General features: G+C 41.1%; 1 protein-coding gene across 11 annotated transcripts in view; it reads left to right on the top strand.

Moving 5' to 3' along the window:
* Positions 1-22,359, top strand: part of APBB2 (amyloid beta precursor protein binding family B member 2) — a 375,435-nt gene that overhangs the window by 25,348 nt on the left and 327,728 nt on the right. For 8 of the 11 annotated variants that reach the window (XM_060012655.1, XM_060012657.1, XM_060012653.1 and 5 more), the window contains exon 2: positions 2,748-2,906. The exons of 2 other annotated variants lie outside the window; for them this stretch is intronic. The gene's annotated coding sequence lies outside the window, so the exon portion shown is untranslated. Of the gene's footprint in view, positions 1-2,747; positions 2,907-7,993; positions 8,031-22,359 lie in introns of all 11 variants that reach the window. One more of the 11 variants, XM_060012656.1, reaches the window with a different exon arrangement.

The raw sequence follows: 22,359 nt of genomic DNA on the forward strand, positions 1-22,359 counted from the left end.
TGAAGTGGGCCTGTTTTGTTATCAGGTAGCTGTGGTGAGTGAGTTGTTTTGAGGAGGGCATTTGTTATCCCTGTAAAGCTGCAGGGCTAGGAGAATTTAATTACTCGTGAAATTTAAAAATTAAGGCATAGCTTCTGTAGAGGGAAGTACACAAATCTTAGGTGTACAGTTGGATGAGTTTTCCCGTAAGTATGCACCTGTGTAGCCATTAGCCAGAGTAAGACAGAGAACATTTCCATCCTTCCCGCAGCTTTCCTCTTATCCCCTTCCATAGGATATCCCTCCCATTACACGTCTGTCACTGTAGCTGAGTTTTCCCTGTTTTGAACTTCACATATTTGGAGTCATACAGTATGTGCTCTTTCATGTTGGCGCTCTAACGCTCAACCTCCCATGTTGTTGTGAGTTGCAGTAGTTCATTCTTTTCCGCTCTGTGTGAATATACTTCCACTTATTCATTGTGTGAATATACTTCCACTTATTCACATTACTGTTGACAGATAGTTGGTTTCCCGTTTTTTGGCTATTGAGAATAATGGTGCTATGAATATTCTTGTATATGCCTTTTGGTGGACAGGTACCATGCATTTCTTCTGGGTGTATTCTTAGGCATGGGATTGTTGGTCGTCCAGCCTTAATGGAGTCAAAGTGGTTGTACAGGTTTACATCCCTGCCAGCTATGTGTGATGCCACCACCTTTTAACCCTTTTAGGACTTGCTGTGTTCCCCACCGTCGTTAACAGCACCACCATCCCCACAGGCACCAAAGCTGGAAACCTTCCTGCCTGTTTAAGATCCTTTTCTTTTGCCTTGTCCAGGTAGGTCATCGACAGGAATGGCCAGTCTTCTGAAATGTCCCAGGAATCTGTTTTCTCTTTTTAGTCCCCAGATGTCTTCCAAATGGAGTGGAGAGCTGAACTTCAGCAGTGATAATAATGAGGGTCTCATTAGGATTCATTTTTGCATGGTTCGATTGTTGGCATAGCGGTAAGGGATGACACATTGTCTTTTGGAACTTCCTGGATTCTCCTTAATGGCAACCAGGTAGCAGAGAACTGAAGCTCGCGGTTGCAAAGTGAGCATGCACAGGCACCCTGCAAAGTTAGCTGCATACCAGACAAATGAATAATAACATGCTAATTATTATCCTGCCTTGGAGAAGGTCTGGTAGAGTTATAGCTTCAGGCACTGTGTAAGACCTAGCTTTTTTTTTTTTTTTAAGACCTAGCTTTTTAAGCTGGCAAAACATTGATTACTATTTTTAGTTCAATTTCTACCCTTAAAAAAAAGGTCGCATACTCCTTGCTACTCCTGGATGGTTTTATGTATTTTAATTAATGTTATCTTATTGCCTTTGTGCTCCGAGGCTGCTTTGGTGAAAGATGTAATTTCAGAAGGCTGATGAAATTAGATGGGTCTCACTGGGAAGACTCTGTTACTCATATTTATGGTTATAAAATATTTCAGGTACATCTATGTATGACATTCCTGGGCTCTAGGAACACAGTGTTCTGAAACCATTTGTCTTAGAGTAGTTCAGACCAGTGGAACAGTAGTAACTCTAGTTTAGGGGTGATTTTGTTGGTTTTGGTGTTAAACATGTCTTTACATTTTCCCCTTAGAATCTCATCGTGCAATGATATGTAAAGAAGTGAAAGTAATTCTATAAACCAAGCACACACAACCCTCCCAGCTTTATTACTTTATAGTCAGACCTCACATATTCTTGACTGAATTGCCATGAGATACGGAACCCGGTAGAAACCAGCTCTATTTGGGTCTGAATGAGTAGCCAGCTGTGGAGCATGGAAAATATATTTTAAATCATTTGCCAGAGCTGAATGCAGTTAGTCTTGCAATAAAGTGAAAGGCAGTTCTCTGAGAAAGAAAAAAGAATGTCTTGAGTGAGGCTTGAAGTAAGACGCAGTCAATAAAGAGAAAGGCTGTAATAAGCTATTTATTATGATCAATGCTGAGCAGAGTTTCTCATTAGTGGGAGTTAAGAATTAACATATAAGATGTCACAAAGCTATCGAACAGTGATTATACAGTATCTTTCCTAAAGGTTAGGGTCCTGAAAACCCTCTCGATGGTAGAACTTGAGGTTGCAAAATTTAAAATCCTAGGAGGAAGGGAAGAGTCAGGAGTCTCAAGATAATAAGCGAATCTCAGGAACTTTGTGCACAACTTTTTTCGAAGTTTCTCTGAAATCAAATAGCCATGTGTACTTTAGAAACCTCATGCCTAGTTTCATTGTGATAGTGTGTATTCCTTTTGCTTTGTGACTATATTAAGAGGCTTTTGTTTTATCCAGGGGCTAGTCTCCTATCCAAATGGTCAATGCCTTCCCTCCCCGCCCCGCCCCGCCCCGCCCCTTTCCTTCCTTCCAGTATTCCCATTTAGTCATTTCCTGTTTTGTACCAGGTAGTATTTTAGGCTTTGGGGACACATTGAACCAAAGTCCCTTCCCTCAATAAGATTACGTTCAGGTTGTGGAAGGTAGACAAGTGTCTCAGGGTTGGGTTTTCCTGAAGCAGACGCTGAGATGGAGTTGGGGGAACAAGATGTTTATTTGGGATCAACACGGTGAACAGAAGAGGGTGGAAGCAGCATTGGGCCGAGGAAGAAGTTGAACTGTGACGCAGATTTGACGTGACAGAGCCCCCACCAGCCTGTGGAGACCTCTGGAGTGACGTGGATTCCCTGGCAGAGGTTCGGACACTGAGCGATGACCTCACTCCTTTCAGGTGTGTTACCAGGTGCAGCTGCCCCGGGAGGGGTGTGGCCTCCGGCCGGAAGCTCTCTGCACTAAGGCTGACCAGCTGACCCCGAGGAGCTGGGCCCTGGAGCCTGTCTACCTGCAGCTGCTCTGCGGGTCTTAGCAGTGGATCTTCCAGTCTATCACAGTAAGTGTTTAAAGTATCTGGAGGTGACAGCACAGTGATGGAGGAAGATAAAGCTTGGGAGGGGAGTGGAGAGTGTTGGAGGGAGAAGGCCTTATGGAGGCATTTAAACAGAGACCTAAAGGAACTGAGGGCGCTGGGGCAGAGCAGGCCGGGCTATGGGAAGAGCTGGGCCCTGAGGAGGAGTGTGTCTGGCCTGTTGGGGGAACGTCAAGGGGCCCAGTGTGTGAGTCGGGGTACAGTCATGTGGGGCCTTCGGGCCGTGGCACGGAGTTCACCTTTATTCTGTGTGAGGTGGTGTATTAATTTGCTAGGGCTGCTGTAATAGAGTACCACAGACTGCATGGCAAAACACCAGAAATGTATTGTTTCACAGTTCTGGACGTTCTGAGTCCACGATCAAGGTATTGTAGGGTTGGTTCCTTCTGATAGCTGTGAGAGAGTCTCTGTTCCATCTCTCTCCTAGCTTTTGATCATTTGCTGGCAGTAGTTGGTGTTCATTGGCTTGCAGGTCTCGGCCTTCATCTTCACATGGCGTTCTCCCTATGTGTGTGTCTTTGTGTCCAAATTTCCCCTTCTTATGAGGACACCAGTCATATTGGACTAGGGCCCACCCTAAGGACCTCGACTGATTAATCTGTGATGACCCTCTTTCCAAATAAGGTCACATTCCAAGGTGTTGGGGGTTAAGACTTCAACATATGAATTTGTGGGGGAAACACTTCAACCCACAACAGGTAGGAAGCCATTAGAGGGTTTTGAACAGGTTAATAATATAATAATCGGATTTATGTTTTTTTTGTAAAAAATGCTTTGTGGAGATCAGAATGAAGGGAGGAAGCAGAGGCATTGCTATAACTGAGGCAGGAGATGATGTTCGCTGTGCCAGGTGCTAGAGGTGGTAGTGAGTGGTCAGGTTCTCGACATAAGGTAGAGCTGTTATCCCGTTAGATTAGATTAGAAGTGGAGAGAAGAGGGGAGAGAAAGAGAGGAAACAAACGCAGAGGCAAGGATGGCTCCTGAACAACTGGAAGAATGGAGTTGCCATGTACTGAGATGGGCAAGGTTTTGGGAGGAGCCAGTTAGGTGGTAATAGTAGGAATTTGATTTAGGACTTAAGTTTGTGATGCCTGCTAGACACTCATGTAGAGAGGCTGAGCAGGCAATTGGATACATGAGAGATTCTGGAATCCAGAGTTCAAAGATGAGAAGGGACCAGCAAAGAAGACCCTAGAAAGAGGAGTCAGTGAGGTAGAAAGTGAACCCAAAGAAAGAGGGGGGCAGGGTTTCAGAAGGCATGTAATGAATATGTTTCAAGACAGAGTAATCATCCCTTAGAATAAGGATTCAGATTGACCACTGGCTTCAGCAACATGGAGGCCATTGGTGACTTTGACAAGAGCAGCTTTGATAGAACGACAGGGATGAAAGCCTGATTGGGGTGAACTCAACGGGAAGAGAGAAAGTAGAGGCTGTAAATATAGGCAGCTCTTACTTTTACGACTAGCTTGCTGAGGCTGGGGGCCCATGTTCACCCCAGAGGTACAGAGTAACTAGGATGCTAGAAAGGGGAAAACCTTTGGGAAACCTTTGTGTAACTGTCTTAGAATGGAGGTCAGGTACTTCTCAGGCTCCCTCCCTGTTTCTTTTACAGGGTTATTTAACCTTAACTCTGCTTGGTAATAACAACTTCATGCCGAAGTATGTTATGTTAGTCCCTCTCAGACAAGTTTTAACTCCTTTCCTCCAGCAGGATAATATAGTAATACTGAGTTCTTGAGGGGTGAGTAAGGTAGTCTTAGGGTTATATAGGATTAGTCATGAATTTATAAGGGAAGAAAAATTTGACCTGAAAGGAAATTTATCTGGGATTCACTTGCTTGAATAAGGAAAATGAAGAAATTGTACATAATTAGCCCTCAGGATAATTTACATTCAAAAACAATTTTAGTAGCTTCTCAATTTCATCCTTCGCGTATGTTAAAATCAAGAATTAGGAGTAAGGTGTAATTGACAGACTGGAATATCATCTCCTATCATCTTCCCAGTCCAACAAGGTAAGGAAGCAGAAGACCCCAAAGGGCAACTGCAGTAGTTAAACAGAAGGGCCTTGTGTTGTATCTGCACCTACTCAGTGACTCAGTGAAGCCATTAGGAAAAGCTCTGTGCACCTGCTGGGAACTGAATGTAGGTGAAGGTGTGAACTTAAACTTTCAGGGAGACCCGTACAATTTCAGAATCAAAGGAGATATTAAATGCTTTGTTTCTACAAGGCCATATTAGGTCTGAATCTTTTAAATATAAATGATAGAATTAAATTTGATCACTAATGTCCTCCCTTCTTTGAAGGGCACACCTATTCTGTTAACTCACAGAATTCGCAAATGTGATTATTTTGTGAGATGAAAGGGATTTTTTTCTTTCAGAGATTTATTCCCTTCTACTGAGTTCACAGAAGAAAAAAAGGGGGGGGGAGTGGAATTAAACTGCACAACGAGAAGAGCTTTAGATTTAATAAAAGGGAAGCTTTTCCTAATGAGGCTCCTTGAGGCTGGTCATGGCTTCTCTGGGATGTATAAATCACTGCCTCGTAGATGGTCAAGGTGTGGAAAGGCAGAGTGATCGGGAGACTTAAATGGGGGTGGGGAGGCCCCTTGGTCCATTGGAAGATGTAAGAAAACACTTGGGCAAGTTTCACTCTACTTTTAAAGACCCTCAAGCAAGCAAACCAGCACAATCCCACCATTCTGCAGGTTTACTTAGGCTTGTTCAAGACCTGTGGGACCACGGTGTTTGAAAGCAGTTGTGTCCGTGTAGGAGATCGTGAGGTAGAGACAGACATACAGCTTTATACGGATTCACAGACCCAAGCCTTCGCCCTCGAGACAAATGATTTCTCAGGTTTTTGTCCATTCCTCTCGTTATTGTGTTGTTGAAACTTTCCTTTTTGTCTTATCTGAGATTGGCCTCTTAAATTCAGCAATGAAATTGAGGTGGGAAAGAAAGAGGAGGATTAAAATTAGTTGGGTAGTGTTTCTATTAAATCTTGTAATGAGTTAACATTATGGAATACTGTTTTGTCTTCTTTCCCCCCCGATGCTGTAAAATATTGTCATTTCCAAGATAAAGGAAGATTCCTAGGCTGCTGTCTTCCTTTCTTCTGAATTCATATATAATCTCGCATTATTAACCCTTTGCGGCTCTGTTTTATGCCAGTGTGTGTGTTATGGGAAATTTTAAATAAAGCCAGCTGTGTTAAATATTCATAGAATTGATTTTAACTTGTTTAAAGTCTTTGGTGACTTATCTTCAGGGAGTGTTAATACGGCAGTAATTCTGCATTACATTTCTTGCACCAACATTTAATTGATACTGTATTTCACGAGGATTATTGCAGGTTTATTGCTGTAGTACTTAGAGTTGTGGTTCTGTGCTAGTAATTCAGAGGAATCGGATTCCTTAATATGTTGTTTCCATTTTAATTGTGTGTGCTTTTGAGCTGACAAGTTTGAGAAGGGCTGATAACTGTTTAAAAGACCTGATGTACAAAAACCATTTTGGTGGAGTAGACCTGAAGATACTTTGCTTGTGGATGTCGTTGTGTGAGTCTTTTTTTTTTTTTAAATGATGGTACATAAATTTAATCTGTATTCCTTTTTAAAATGATATGAAAATTGATAAAATCTGTATTATTTTGGTGGATATTGGTGGCTGCTTTACTTCTTAATTAAGGTACCTGGGATGTCTCAGACTGTGAACAGCAGCAATTGTATTGCTTTTTAAAGCAGACTGATTTACATTGTTATTCTCTTCTAGAAACTGCAGTAGTTTTTCAAACCACTAGGACACCAGTATTCCAACTGTGCAGTTCTCATTGGAACCTCACGCAGTAGGACAGTTAGTAGGTGCTCACTATTCTATTGAAAGAACAAATAAATGTCTGTACAATGAAAGACATTTTGTTGAGTAAATACACAGATGTCCATGCACTAGAAATGGCACATATATGACACAGTAGTGGGCCCTGAAGGAAGGAGGAAGGTTTGCCCATCAATCACAGTCCTTAATAAATCCTGGCTGAATGAATGAAAAGCAGGAAAAGGGGCCGGAGGCAGTTCTAGGTGAGTAGAAGGAAAGAGTGAAAAAACCACAGAGGCTGGAAAGTGTGAGGCCAGGCCGAGGCCTTAGTATGTTTTATTGGATTTAACTCGGGCAGGAGAATATTCTGGAAGGAACTCCAGACTAGGGGTTGGCACTTTGGTTCTTTGCTACTGAATGTGACCTTGGGTGGCTCTGAATTTGGGGCCTCTGCCTTCCCTAAAGGCTTACTGTGAGGCTCAGATGAGAAAATTTATATGAGTGTTTTGCAAGCCACGAAGGGTCCTACCTACGAGGTGTTGCTGTGAGCCTTGATGAATGCTGAGGGTCATTCATTCATCCATCAAATACTTACCGCAGCCTGCAGCAAGCCACGCCTTATGATAGACAGTGGTGGGTAAAATGCAGGCCGTACTTCCTGGGTTTTCGTTCTAGTGGTGAGAAAGGTATTAACCAAACAATCACTCACGTATGTAATTACAAACTGTGGTAAATACTGTGAAGTACAGTGTGCTAGTGGCTCATTTAGTCTGGTTCTGGGGTCTGAGGGTTACCCTGTACTGTATGGAGGTTCTTGCAGGGAGTGACTTAAACCCAGCATTGCTTTAGGAAGTTTCCTCTAGTGGATAGGATGGATTGACGAAGAATTGGAACCTGGGAAAACACTTAAATGAAGCTACTGTTATAGATATCATACACCTGTCATAGGACATATATGTGTCATATTTTGGAATTATTTTAATGTTTTAAATGTTTAGTGTTGATATTTTCATGTGCAGTTTTCTAGGGTCTTGATGTTGTTTGGTTTTCATTTGGTATATTAGGGAACATCTGTGTTTAGTTAAACATGAAGTTACCATAAAATATTAGTGAACACGTATAGGCTCTTGTGTGTGCCAGAGACACTGTGCTTAGTGCTTTATATATATTGACTCCTATTAACCCTCAACAGCCATGTGAGGTGCTGAGACCATGTTATCCTCATTTTGCAGATGAGGAAACTGAACGTTGCTCAAGGATATACAGCTGGTAAGTGGGACTTGGACCCAGGCCATCTAGTTCCCATTATACATTCTTAATTACTTCGTTATCACCTTTTCACTTAAAAAGAAAGAATTAATTTAACGTTCTGTAAGAGAAGATAAAGATGCCAGTAAAGCAATCTTTACATAAACACTGTGAATCCCTTGTCTCAATATATTTCCTTTGTGTTTTTTAAAAATAAATTTTTCCCAATTACAAAATAAGGAAGAAAACCTTTTTTTTTTTTTTTCCCCCTGGTACACGGGCCTCTCACTGTTGTGGCCTCTCCCGTTGCGGAGCACAGGCTCCAGACGCGCAGGCTCAGCGGCCATGGCTCACAGGCCCAGCCGCTCCGCAGCATGTGGGATCTTTCCGGACCGGGGCACGAACCCGTGTCTCCTGCATCGGCAGGCGGACTCTCAACCACTGCGCCACCAGGGAAGCCCAGAAAACCTATTTTAATGCAAAAAAAATTTTTTAAGTTATATTGTGGTTTTATCATTTTGCCAGGAGGAATTATAAAAATTTGGTAGTCCTTGACATTGCTTTGTAGGCTGCATGTCTCCCCATTTTTTCCTTTGTTTCATAACCAGAATAACTATCAGCCAAGTGGGTGAGTGTCCAGATCTGTCACTGTAGTAGATTTTATGTTTGCTTCTTGCCTTTCATTGCCCATAAGAGCTTCAGTCCATTTCAGTTGTATGTTTAGTTCCAGGGCAATAGAATCTTAGAGTGGGTAGCGCCTGTGGTGTGTGTACATCAGCTGACTCCCAGAGATCACAGATGGGGACCCGAGAATTAAAGCAAACACGGTCATGGTGCTAATTATCGGAAGAGCCACAGTTTTGCTGGACCCGGGACATCGGCCCAGTGTCCCTCCAACAGCATGGTTTAGGCTTTGCACGTGGAGGGTAGCGGCATATGCCACCCCAAAAAATGACTGTAGGAGTTTAGGACGTGCCACCTCCGAATATGCCACTTTGATGTATTGATTATTCTGAACTGTAGGCGCTTGAAAAAAACAATAGATGAAAGGGAGAGGCTTTGACCCAACTCCCCTTATCTGCCTGAAAACAGATCCTCCAAAAGGAACTTAGTTGTCATAGATCCTCACTCCAGGAGCTTCATCAACCAGGGAGGACTGACTCTTATCGCAGGAGAGGAGCCTAGGTGTCGACACCACCCCCAGACAGACTTTGTCACAAACTATCATACGTCCTGCCTAATCTTCTAAGGGCCCGTTCATCTTTCCAGAAAATCATTTACTTTCCGCTAAGAGGCCAGCTTCCCCCTCCCCTTTCCCTACTAGGATGGTGTTTAAGTCTGAATTCTAAGGCACCTCCTTGAGTTATTCATTTTCCTCTGGGTATCTTCCATGTATACAAAGTATACATGTTAATAAGTTTCTGTTTGTTTTTCTCTTGTTAATCTGTCTTTTATTACAAGGGTTTCAGCTAAGAACTCAGGAGTGTGGAGGGAAAATTATTTTTCCTCCCCTACAGGGTTTTATGTCCCCCCCTTTTTTTTTTGCATATTGTTTCCGTTCTATTTCATTTGAGTAGTATAATTGACAGTGAAATTTTGTATTAATTCAGCCAAGTCCCAGTGCTTTGAAGTGGGGGTAGGACTATTAGTTCAAAATGAGTTTTTGTTCAAATCATTTCAATTTGAGTATTAATACAATCTTAAATTTTTTTCCCTATAATTTTAGTTTTTTCAACCCAATAATGCTAAATGAAACTTCCTATGTTAATTTCCCTCATCACTATTGTACTTTTCATTTGTTTTGCTTGTTTTTCCTAACGCTAAATTAAAACTTTAATCCTGAGCTGTGGGCCAACGTGGATAAGCTATAAAAAAGGCTGAGTTCAGAATTAAACTAAACCTATGGCATTGGCTTAGTTTGGTTTATGGTTCAAAACAGCTTTCTATATTGATAGTAAGAGAAAATGTTTTGCAGTATCTCATGAAGGACTTTTTATATATTACTTTTTGATTCTGCGCTAGTTTCTTGACCTTTGAGAGAAAGTCCCCTGAGGGCTCTGCGTTTATTTGGTTAATGCTGTTAACTGCTAAAAAGCATAGTCTCTGTAGGAATTGGGTGTGGGTATAATGTTACTAAAAAGAGACATATGCTGTGCAGTTTCACAAATTGTTACATTTTCTTCATGTGGTTACAACCTCTTTTTGGAGTCCTTATACTTTTTGTGATTGGTGTATCTTTCCTGTACATTGTATTTTGTCCCCGTTTTATCATCTACCAGTTATGTCTCAGTAATAGAGCCAGGAAGCCAGAATCTCTTGAATATTCTGTGCAGAATTTTGTGTTTACAGGATAAGTTCTCTTATCTGGGATTATCATGACCAGCAGCTGCTCAGTTGAAGTGGAGAAGTGTAAAAAAAAAAAAAAAAAAAGCTACATTTATATCTTGAGCATTTTATTTTAAATTCAAACATATAAATGTACATCTGTTTGCTGATTTCTGAGGTAGGACCTGGTAAGTGGTTTCCATGTTGTTTTTTGCACTTCAACCATAACCTGTGACGTCTGGTCCACCTGGTTTTCGGTTTGGCTTGCTTTAAAGTGTTATTGGAACTTCAGGATATTTGTGAACTATGAATGTAGAATCTTTCCAGATTTTTCTGATTTGCCTCCCCATCCTTTGCCACTTCTTCATGCCTAATATAACAGTAGTTATTTTAGTGTTACTCTTTTATTGTGTTATTCCACAGTATTCAGATGTTCAACTTCGTTTTCATAGAAACATTTTTTCTGAACTCATATTTTATGTATTTATATACAATTTATTATGTGTTTGGGTACAATTAAATTAAATTATAAGAACAACTGGCATAAATAGAAGTAAACACATCTGACCCTAGAGGAGGATACAGCTTTGCTGGTGGGAGCACATCACTGCTTCTTAACCTATATATGGTAAAGGTCTAGTCTTTTTATTTTCTATCTGTCATGGACCTATACTATTATTAACAAAAAAGGAAAGAAATAAAAAAGACATATGATATGCAAGCCTTAATTCTTTTTAACATTTTAGAAACAACATAAATAAAATTACATCTCAGTAAGTACAAGCACAACAAATATTGTGGGAAAAAATTACAAAATCTGTACATGTTCTTCAGAAGCATCTGTGTAGGCAATTCACATAATCACTATTACTCTTGTTAATTTGTTAATCCAGTTATAACTAAACAAAATTTGTGAGTAAAATGATGATGCTCCACATTAAATACCCTATGTATACTTCTAACAAACTCTGTGTATATCAGTGCTTAAGATTTTTAGTGTCAGAAATGAACTTCTTTCTTGTTTATCTACTCTAGGCTGGGTTAGTGATAGTTTATCTTGGGGTTAATGAATAACATATATCTAAATTGGTTGTGGGTTTGTTTTAATAACACTCATGGTAGCGGAACTGGCCTGGTAGAGGGATGTTGATGAAGATGAAAAAAGGCAAAGCAGTTTCAGCAAGCTGAAGATCTTCATTTTTTACTTTTCTTCAAAATGAAGCAAGCGATGTTCTAGCGTCGAAATTCACCTTCAGTTCTTCCTCAGTAGCCAGTTCCAACTTGTCCTTTAAACTTATGGTCAAATTTAAATGATCTTTTGATGAAAAAAATGGATGTGGATTTTAATACATTTATATTAAAATGTATTAACAAAGTAACCTTAAACCGTTCCTCGTGGTCACATGGTTCTACAGCACTTGACTAGTAGGCAGCTGGTGCCTCACGCAGCTCACCTCACAAGGTCAGCACCGCCAGAACTGGTCACTGAGATGAGTTCACTATTCATGCACTTGGATGTGGCAACTGTGTGTAATGACTACCCACGTTTGTACATGCTCACTCTCCATTTCCTGGGCAGCTGGTGACAAATAGTTTGCAGACTGGCATCCATCTCTGGACCACACTTTGAGAAGCCCTGGGCTCAGGTAGCACCTCTTACTGGCTGTGAGCCGCTGGTGTGCTGAAACATCAGTTGTTATGCTCTACAGAGGCAGTGGGATGTGCTAATTAATCTGGCAAGTCGGTTAAAGGGGAGAACAGTTAAGAGAGCTGCTTTTGCTTTTGCGTAAACGCCCCTGCCCCCCACTAAGGTTCTTAGCTTTCATGAGAGTCACAGTAGCAGATGTATGTGTGTGCGTATTTGTACGTATTACGTGTCTGTTTATCCGATGGCTGTGAGGATAGGGATCATGCTGTCATCTGAAGGAGTTCACGACATGCCTCCCAAAATGTGCCACTTTAGTATATTGATTGTTTTAAACTAAAGGCACTTGAAAAACAGCAAATGCAGTGCGCGGCTTTCTCTGAACTCCCCTTATCTACCTAAAGACAGACCCTCCAAAAGGAACTCAGTTGTCACAGATCCTCTCCCCAGGAGTTTCATCAACCGGGGAAGATTACCTCTTCACATACACCACACCCAGACAGACTTTATAACAAACTCTCATGTCTCCCATCTATTCTTCTAAGGGCCCATTCATCTTACCTAAAAATCATTTACTCTCCCCTGAGAGGCCAACAAACATCCCTCCCTTTCTTTCCCGTATCACGATGGTATATAAACTCTCAAATCTCACTGCTTTTTTTTGGGTACTCACTTTATTTTTCCTGTGATGTCCACATGTGTGTAATATTAAAAATGAATAAATTTGTAGACCTTTTCTCCTGTTAATCTGCCTGTTCTCAGTTTATTTTGTAGACATAGCTATCGAACCTAGGAGGGTAGAAGGAAAGTCTCCCCCCACCCCCATCTTTGTCCATCGTTGAATTACCCACTGGGCTTTGCATGCAGCTGCTAGATATTGCTGCATGTTTTATATATATATATATACATACATATATATATATATCTGTATATATATATATACACACACATATATATATATCTGGAAGTTCAGTGGAGACATTTTCTAGAGCCAAGTTCTTTAAAGTGTAGTTTTCTTCTAAGGAAACAGCACACTTGAATTCTCATTTCTCCTCTGGTTTCCTTTGCCTGAGTATATTGCCTGGGCCCAGGAGAATTTAGCTGCTGTTACAGTGAAACATATCTTGAAAAAATGATCAGTTTGGGTGTTTCAATCCCCCACTTTTATCTTTTCACTAACTTAACAATTGTGAATTATTTTAAATCCTCCTATGAACAAGGACTGCTCAGGATAGCTGTGATTTATCCTACTTTCATGAGTTCATAGTTGAGGTAGGAGCAGGTTTTTCAAGCAAATGAAGTTTTGGCCATAGTTAAAACTCATTTTCATGAAAGTTATTAGAGGGGTCTTTGTTGTTTGATAAAGGAGCAAATGCCCTTATTGTAATAACCAGGTGTTTGAAAGAGAAGGCAACAATAAAGGCTACAGAGGGAAGTGAAAACGTACTGATGATGAGTATAGATTTATCTCAGAGTAAAAAAAGTGTAGTGTGTTAATTTTAGAAGCATTTTCTTTCTTGATGTTATACCTTGCAGTTTGAAGTTTTTCAATATCCTAAAAATAAGCTGACGTGACAGTCAAAAAATATCATTGAAAAAATGACAACTTGGCATCTTTTACTAGGCTTTTTTCTCCTCCAGCAGGTGAAAGAAAAAGCAGTTGTAAATTTCAAGCATATTTAGAGCAAAGGCATCATGACGTAATTCTTTTTTTTTTTTTTAATAAATTTATTTACTTATTTTTGGCTGTGCTGGGTCTTTGTTGCTGCACACGGGCTTTCTCTAGTTGTGGCGAGCGGGGGCTACTCTTCGTTGCGGTGCACGGGCTTCTCATTGCCATGGCTTCTCTTGTTGCCGAGTGTGGGCTCTAGGCACGTGGGCTTCAGTCGTTGCAGCACACGGGGTCAGTAGTTGTGGCTCATGGGCTCTAGAGCACAGGCTCAGTAGTTGTGGCTCACGGGCTTAGTTGCTCCGTGGCATGTGGGATCTTCCTGGACCAGGACTCGAACCCATGTCCCCTGCATTGGCAGGCGGATTCTTAACCACTGCACCACCAGGGAAGTCCCCGTAATTCTAATAGCTATCACATAGTGAGTGCTTACCGTATCCATGTGCTTGACATACTATGCTTCATTTAAACCTTGAAAGAAGCCAAGGACTTGGGCAGGATCATCCACCCCTGTGTCTGAAGTGCAAAATGCTGTGCTAGACATTGGGATGTGGTGGTTTGCAAATCAGACTTAGTCCCTGCCCTCTGGTTGCTCCTAATCTAATCGGGAGACCAAGAGCCTTTATGTAATTAGAAGTAGTGGTAGGTTCTATGAAGAGAAATTGTAGGGTGCTATGAGAACACCACCAAACAGAGGGCGCTCATTAATTCTCAAGGTTGGTCAGTGAAAGCTTTGCTGATTAAGTGATATTTAAGCTGAAACCTGAATGATATTGATGAGTGGAAGTTAGCTAGGCTAAAGTGTGTGTGTGTGTGTGTGTGTGTGTGTGTGTGTGTGTGTGTGTATGTGTGTATGTCGGGGTAGAGGGGTGGGAAGACATTCTAGACAAAGAGCACAGTTTGCGCTGAGTCTTTGGAGTGAAGATCAAGGCTGACTCAGGGACTGGAGGGTGCAAGGGGGAGGGACCCTGATGAAGTGTGGGGTAGTGGGAAGGGCCCAGGACACCAGACTACTACCCAGATTTTGGTTTCTATTTCTAATGCAACGGAAAACTATCTAAGAGTTTTAGGTTGAGGAAGGACATGGATAGGATTACCTTTCATAAGGATCGTTCTAGGCCACTGTGGATATAGGTCCTAAGGGAGCCATATAAGAAGGTTATTCAGTTGAAACCAACAGGCTGCTAAACCTTTGCTGAGTTGTGTATGAGTTTGGCTCTTGGCCCTTGGCTATTTTGTCCTCCATAATCCTTTATTCAGCAAGATTCAAAGCTGGCTGCTGACATCTCCTGCTTTACAAGATGCCTGTACCTTGAGTACATTCTTTTTGTTGGGAGCTGCCTGTTAATCTTTGCAAGAAAGTGTGGACAGTAATGATCTTTGGGTGTTACAGGCTTGCAGAATGGTTGTTGAGCAGGGCCCACGGCAAGTAGCTCTTTATCGCCGTAGTTTGGGGTCTGGCTCTCAGCTTTAATAACCTGGAGAATCAGTTCTTTTCTCAGCACACCTGTAAGGTGATTGGACTCTGGGGACTGGGCTTTTGTTAACTCAAATCATAAGAGATTCATGTAAGCTAAAATATCAGGTGGTTAATGTTACAGACTAGAGCCAGAAAGAGGTCTGGACATGAGTTCTGGAGGGAAACCTACCCGGGAAGCCAAATGAGAGTGACATCATGCATCGGTTAGATCTCCATAAGGGCCATCTCTGCAGAGGAGACGAGACCCCTTAGTCCATTGGACATTAATGGACATTGTACAGGTTTTTGCTGCTTTTGGTTTCTTTTTCGTTGGTTCATACACTTCCTTGTCTATTTAAAATTTTTTAGTGTTTTAAACTTTTTATTCTGAAATAATTTTAGGCTTTCCAAAAAATAGCAAAATACAAAGAATTCCTTTACATTCTTCATTAAGATTTTCTTAATGTAAGGGTCTTATATAATCACTGTACAGTGATCAAAAATCAGGGACTAAACATTGATTTAATATTATTATCCAGGGACCTTATATAAATTTTGCCAGTTAATGTCCCATTATTGTTCTTTTTGGTCTAGGATCCAATCCAGGATTCATGTTACATTCAGTTGTCATAGTGCCTTAGTCGTCTTAATATGGAGCAATGCCTCACCTTTCTTTGTCTTTCATAACCTTGACCCTCTGGAGAGTAGTGCCCAGTTATTTTGTAGAATGCCCCCCCTCATTTTGGGTTTGTTGGCTGTTTCTTCATGATTGAGTGAAGGTTATGCATTTTTGTAAGGAATATTGTGGAAGTGATCTTGTGTGCTTCTCAGGGCCTCATATCATTCCTCGGTTTTTAACTATAAAGTAATTTATTTGTTCTTCCTTCCAAATGGATATGATAGTATTAAGTAGGCTCAAGCTTCTCAAACTTCAGATAATGTGGACCTCTGAGACTATGTCTGGGGGCACGCATTGTGGCTTGACAAACACTAACAAGAGTTAAATGCTGTCATTTTGAGTGATCTTGGTACCAGCATGCTTATAAATGCAGTTGTAGGAATTGAGATTACTTGACTGTAAGAAGGTTGGCATGTGAATGGCCTAAAGTATGCTTATATTATTATGTATTAATTTTTAAAAACATCAAAAAAAAAAAAGAAAAAACAAATAGAAAGTTTCTAGATCTCAGACTCCTGGGGAAAATGTCCCTGGACCCCCCCGAGAGGGAAGCTTTGGAGGAGGCTATGACTCCTTGCTAACTGCCTCATTTACCAGATCTTGTTAAGGGTTTTAGGAGTTCCCTGGGCTTGAACTGATTATTCAGGGTGGGTACCTCCCCCCTCCCCCCATAACCTACTCACCTCACCTATTATACATGGGCTTCTAACTTAAGAGTAACCTCATTCTGTTTTAGGGTTGTTTTAGATTCATAAAAGAAATAAAACTAGTCAACATTTTTCTTAACAAAGTTCATTCTTTCCTAATTCCTTCCATTTCTAGTTTTATCTTGAAAACCTACAGTAATATTTTCTTTTCCTTTTTTTCCTCTATTCATTTTTGACTTTTCACCCTGGTAAAATACTATTAAAATAAATCAGCTACATTTTAGCATAAATATAGTGAAAGCCAGCAGTTGCAATGATTGCAGCTTGAAAAATGTTAGATGGAGACACTTTAGAAGAAAGATTTCACTGTATCACAGGCTGCTGCTTTGAAATAACTCATGTTTCTCTCCCACCTCTAAACTGTCATTTTTCCAATTCTCCTTTTTTGGAAGCTTCAGTATTCAAAGGTTTGACAACAATTTAGGAAAATGAAATCACTCCCCACTGTGTGTGACATTTGCTTGAAGATAATTCATTTGGCTCAAAATTGACAGTTGCTGAATTGAGTGAAACAATGAAATGTTTGCACGAGTTCATTTTTTAAAGGAAGGAAATCCATCAAGGTGGCCATTTAATTGCAGGGCTCTGAAAGCCTTTATCTGAATATATATCTTTGCTTGGATATTTTCTTCTTCAGTTTCATGTAGAGTTTTATGTAATGATTGGAATTCTTGGTACCTTTGCCTGTGCTGTATCTTACCTCCATCTTTGTCCATTCTTCCACCTTACTTTGGGTTGGTAATCAGTTTCCAGTATCAGGTAGGATAGATGCTATTGTAAATGGCAGAAAATTCAACTCAAATAGGCTTAAGCAGTAGAGTATCTGTTGGCTCAGTGAACTAAACAGTAGAGATGACATATCGGGTTTACGTATGGTTTGAACAAGGCTGTGGCTTCATTGCTCAGATCTTTAGGCCAGTGCTTCTCAAGCTATCTGAGGAAAGGAATTTTTTTTTTTTTTGGAAAGGAATAGTTTAAGAAAAAATTCTAAACCAGTGCAGGTCAGTACTTTTATAAAATACAATACAAACACATGTGAATTACTAGAAAAATGAAATTTAAAAAGACAAATATATCCCATATATATTTTTTTAATTAATTAATTAATTAATTAATTAATTTATGTCTGTGTTGGCTCTTCGTTTCTGTGCGAGGCCTTTCTCTCGTTGCGGCAAGCGGGGGCCACTCTTCGTCGCGGTGCACCGGCCTCTCACTATCGCGGCCTCTCTTGTTGCGGAGCACAGGCTCCAGACGCGCAGGCTCAGTAGTTGTGCCTCACGGGGCTGGTTGCCCCGCAGCATGTGGGATCTTCCCAGACCAGGACTCGAACCTGTGTCCCCTGCATTGGCAGGCAGATTCTGAACCACTGCGCCACCAGGGAAGCCCTATCCCATATTTTTAAAGTTAAATTCAACAGATGTAAAACTTTTCTGCCAAGTTGCTATAAATGTTTCTAAACATGCTTATTTCTGTCCTGACCTTGTAATAGACTGTTACAGGCTATTGAGAAGCCCTGCTTTGGGACTGGCCTTTCCTGCCAGCTTTTGCAGTGTGTTTTTTTCGGGGTGGTAAAATGGCTGCTAGTAGCTTCCACAATGATGTGTATCCTTGTTCACATCTAGGGAAAGAGTTTTCCTAACTGTTGTTCAAAAGTGTTGAGGTTCATACCGATTAGATCAATTCAGAGCCCTTCCCTGTGATCAGGGGAATGCCATTGGCTCCTTGTTCCTGTTATTTGTCCATTCTCGAACCACTGACTGTTAGAAGGAAGATAGGAGCATAGGGATGGGGGTGGGCAGTCTCACTTAAACCATATGTTTGCCATTCAATGCTGGGGAGGCACCTGCAAGACTGACGGCTATTTGGTATTAATAAAGACACCAATAGCCACCATTTGTATTTATGTTCAGCACGTGGTGTAACAAAAAGTTAATATTTCGTCTTTGTCCCAGGTTGCTGGCACAGAGCTCCCAGAACCATTGGAATCCCTGAGTGGTCAGAATGTCTTTTGTATGCTAATGGGATGAATTCTGGCTAAGGGATGGAAGGACACTGCTAGGTAGCTTCAGGGTGAGGGCTGGGCACCAGAAACACCAAGCCTCATTGATTAGATGGCTGAGCTTCAGCCCCTCCCTGAACTCGGGGGGGTTGGGGGAGAAGAGAGGGACCAGAGATTAAGTTCAGTCACCAAGTGCCAGTGATTTAATCAGTCATGTTTAGGCAATGAAACCTACGTAAAACCCCCAAATGACTGGGTTGGTGAACACATTGTGGTGCCTGGAGGGTGGCGCACCCAGAGAGGGCATGGAAGCTCTGTGTACCCCCTCCCCTCAGACCTTGCCCTGTGCGGCTCTTCCATTTGGCTGTTCCTGAGTTGTGTCCTATGTGATGAACTACTAAATGTAAGTAAAGTGTTATCCTGAGTTCTGCGAGCTGTTCTCGTGAACCTGAGGGGGTAGGTGTTGTGGGCGAAGTCAGATAGAAATGCAGGTGACCTGGGAACTGGGTACTCGTCACTGGCATCTGAAATGAGGACAGGCTTGCAGGAGTGAGCCCTTAAACTTGGGGGTCTGATGCTCCCTCTGGGTAGTTGGTGTCGAAATTGAATTGTAGGACGCCCAGTTGGCATTGGAGGATCAGAGAATCAGAGATAGTTCTGCAGCCTTCCCGAGAGACAGGTGCTAATGTGACCCCAGCGTACAGTGAGGAAATAGACAAGCGATTTACGAGTGATACACAGCTAAAACTCGCACACCTGAGGTTCTTTGGATTCCAAATCTCAAACTGCCTTCCTTTATGTGCATGTGTTGCAGACATCTCAAATGGTCAATTGAAATACAAAATACTTGATTTTTTTTGTGGGGGAAGTATTCAAGATGTAATGGTTTAGGGAAGTGGTTTATTACTCCGATGGTGAAACTTTCTGAAAATGGGGCCGAAGGGAAAATATACCCACTTAAAATCCTTTGTAAAATAAAACTTAAAAAGAAAAATGAGAATCCAGAATTACGCCCAGAAGGTGGACATTATGTTAACCTTGATATATACTTAAACACCTGGATTTAATATAGTCCTCTAAAAAATAGGTATGCTTTAAGGAATCATTTAGGAACATTCCTAAGTGAAAGGAATCAACCTCTAAGTTATAACTTTCTGTTGGTTCTAAAAATATTTGGAGTTTACTCTCTGTGTTTACATTAAAGCTAGTGTGATACAGGATTTGAAATTCAGGGGATAAAATAGCTATTTTAGTTATTTAAAAGTTACCATGAGAAGTGATATTATTATTTCACTTTTTAGGCAGTCTGTATAAAAAATGAGGTTTTTTGGTTTGCTTTTTTTTTTTAACATCTTTATTGGAGTATAATTGCTTTACAATGGTGTGTTAGTTTCTGCTTTATAACCAAGTGAATCAGTTATACATATGTTCCCATATCTCTTCCCTATTGCGTCTCGCTCCCTCCCACCCTCCCTTTCCCACCCCTCTAGGTGGTCACAAGGCACCGAGCTGATCTCCCTGTGCTATGTGGCTGCTTCCAACTGGGTATCTATTTTACATTTGGTAGTGTATATATGTCCATGCCACTCTCTCACTTTGTCCCAGCTTACCCTTCCCCCTCCCCATATCCTCAAGTCCATTCTCTAGTAGGTCTGTGTCTTTTTCTTTTTTTTAATAGTGTTTATTTATTTTTACTTGTTGACAGTTTGCTTTATTTATTTATTTATGGCTGTGTTGGGTCTTCGTTTCCGTGCCAGGGCTTTCTCTAGTTGTGGCAAGCGGGGGACACCCTTCATCGCGGTGAGCGGGCCTCTCACTATCGCGGCCTCTCTTGTTGCGGAGCACAGGCTCCAGACGCGCAGGCTCAGTAATTTTGGCTCACGGGCCCAGTTGCTTCGCGGCATGTGGGATCCTCCTAGACCAGGGCTCGAACCCGTGTGCCATGCATTGGCAGGCAGATTCTCAACCACTGCGCCACCAGGGAAGCCCATAGGTCTGTGTCTTTATTCCCATCTTACCCCTAGGTTCTTCATGACCTTTTTTTCCCCTTAGATTCCATATATATATGTTAGCATACGGTATTTGTTTTTCCCTTTCTGACTTACTTCACTCTGTATGACAGACTCTAGGTCCATCCACCTCACTACAAATAACTTGATTTCATTTCCTTTTATGGCTGAGTAATATTCCATTGTATATATGTGCCACATCTTCTTTATCCATTCATCTGTCAGTAGACACTTAGGTTGCTTCCATGTGCTGGCTATTGTAAATAGAGCTGCAATGAACATTGTGGTACATGACTCTTCTTGAATTATGGTTTTCTCAGGGTATATGCCCAGTAGTGGGATTGCTGGGTCATATGGTAGTTCTATTTGTAGTTTTTTAAGGAACCTCCATACTGTTCTCCATAGTGGCTGTATCAATGTACATTCCCACCAACAATGCAAGAGTGTTCCCTTTTCTCCACACCCTCTCCAGCATTTATTGTTTCTAGATATTTTGATGATGGCCATTCTGACCGGTGTGAGATGATATCTCATTGTAATTTTTTTTTTTGTGGTACGCGGGCCTCTCACTGCCGTGGCCTCTCCTGTTGCGGAGCACAGGCTCTGGATGCGCAGGTTCAGCCGCCATGGCTCACGGGCCCAGCCGCTCCGCTGATGCAGGGGAACTCTCAACCACTGCACCACCAGGGAAGCCCTCATTGTAGTTTTGATTTGCATTTCTCTAATGATTAATGATGTTGAGCATTCTTTCATGTGTTTGTTGTCAATCTGTATATCTTCCTTGGAGAAATGTCTGTTTAGGTCTTCTGCCCATTTTTGGATTGGGTTGTTTGTTTTTTTGTTATTGAGCTGCATGAGCTGCTTGTAAATTTTGGAGATTAATCCTTTGTCAGTTGCTTCATTTGCAAATATTTTCTCCCATTCTGAGGGTTGTCTTTTGGTCTTGTTTATGGTTTCCTTTGCTGTGCAAAAGCTTTTAAGTTTCATTAGGTCCCATTTGTTTATTTTTGTTTTTATTTCCATTTCTCTAGGAGGTGGGTCAAAAAGGATCTTGCTGTGATTTATGTCATAGAGTGTTCTGCCTATGTTTTCCCCTAAGAGATTGATAGTGTCTGGCGTTACATTTAGGTCTTTAATCCATTTTGAGTTTATTTTTGTGTATGGTGTTAGGGAGTGTTCTAATTTCATACTTTTACATGTACCTGTCCAGTTTTCCAAGCACCACTTATTGAAGAGGCTGTCTTTTCTCCACTGTATATTCTTGCCTCCTTTATTAAAGATAAGGTGACCATATGTGCATGGGTTTATCTCTGGGCTTTCTATCCTGTTCCATTGGACTTTATTTCTGTTTTTGTGCCAGTACCATACTGTCTTGATTACTGTAGCTTTTTAGTATAGTCTGAAGTCAGGGAGCCTGATTTCTCTAGCTCCATTTTTCATTCTCAAGATTGCCTTGGCCATTCGTGGTCTTTTGTGTTTCCATACAAATTGTGAAATTTTTTGTTCTAGTTCTGTGAAAAATGCCAGTGGTAGTTTGATAGGGATTTCATTGAATCTGTAGATTGCTTTGGGTAGTATAGTCATTTTCACAATGTTGATTCTTACAATCCAAGAACATGGTATATCTCTCCATCTATTTGTATCATCTTTAATTTGTTTCATCAGTGTCTTATAATTTTCTGCATACAGGTCTTTTGTCTCCTTAGGTAGGTTTATTCCTAGATATTTTATTCTTTTTGTTGCAGTGGTAAATGGGAGTGTTTTCTTGATTTCACTTTCAGATTTTTCATCATTAGTGTATAGGAATGCCAGAGACTTCTGTGCATTAATTTTGTATTCTGCTACTTTACCAAATTCA

Source organism: Delphinus delphis, chromosome 5, assembly GCF_949987515.2.
Source record: "Delphinus delphis chromosome 5, mDelDel1.2, whole genome shotgun sequence".
Lineage (NCBI taxonomy): Eukaryota > Metazoa > Chordata > Mammalia > Artiodactyla > Delphinidae > Delphinus > Delphinus delphis.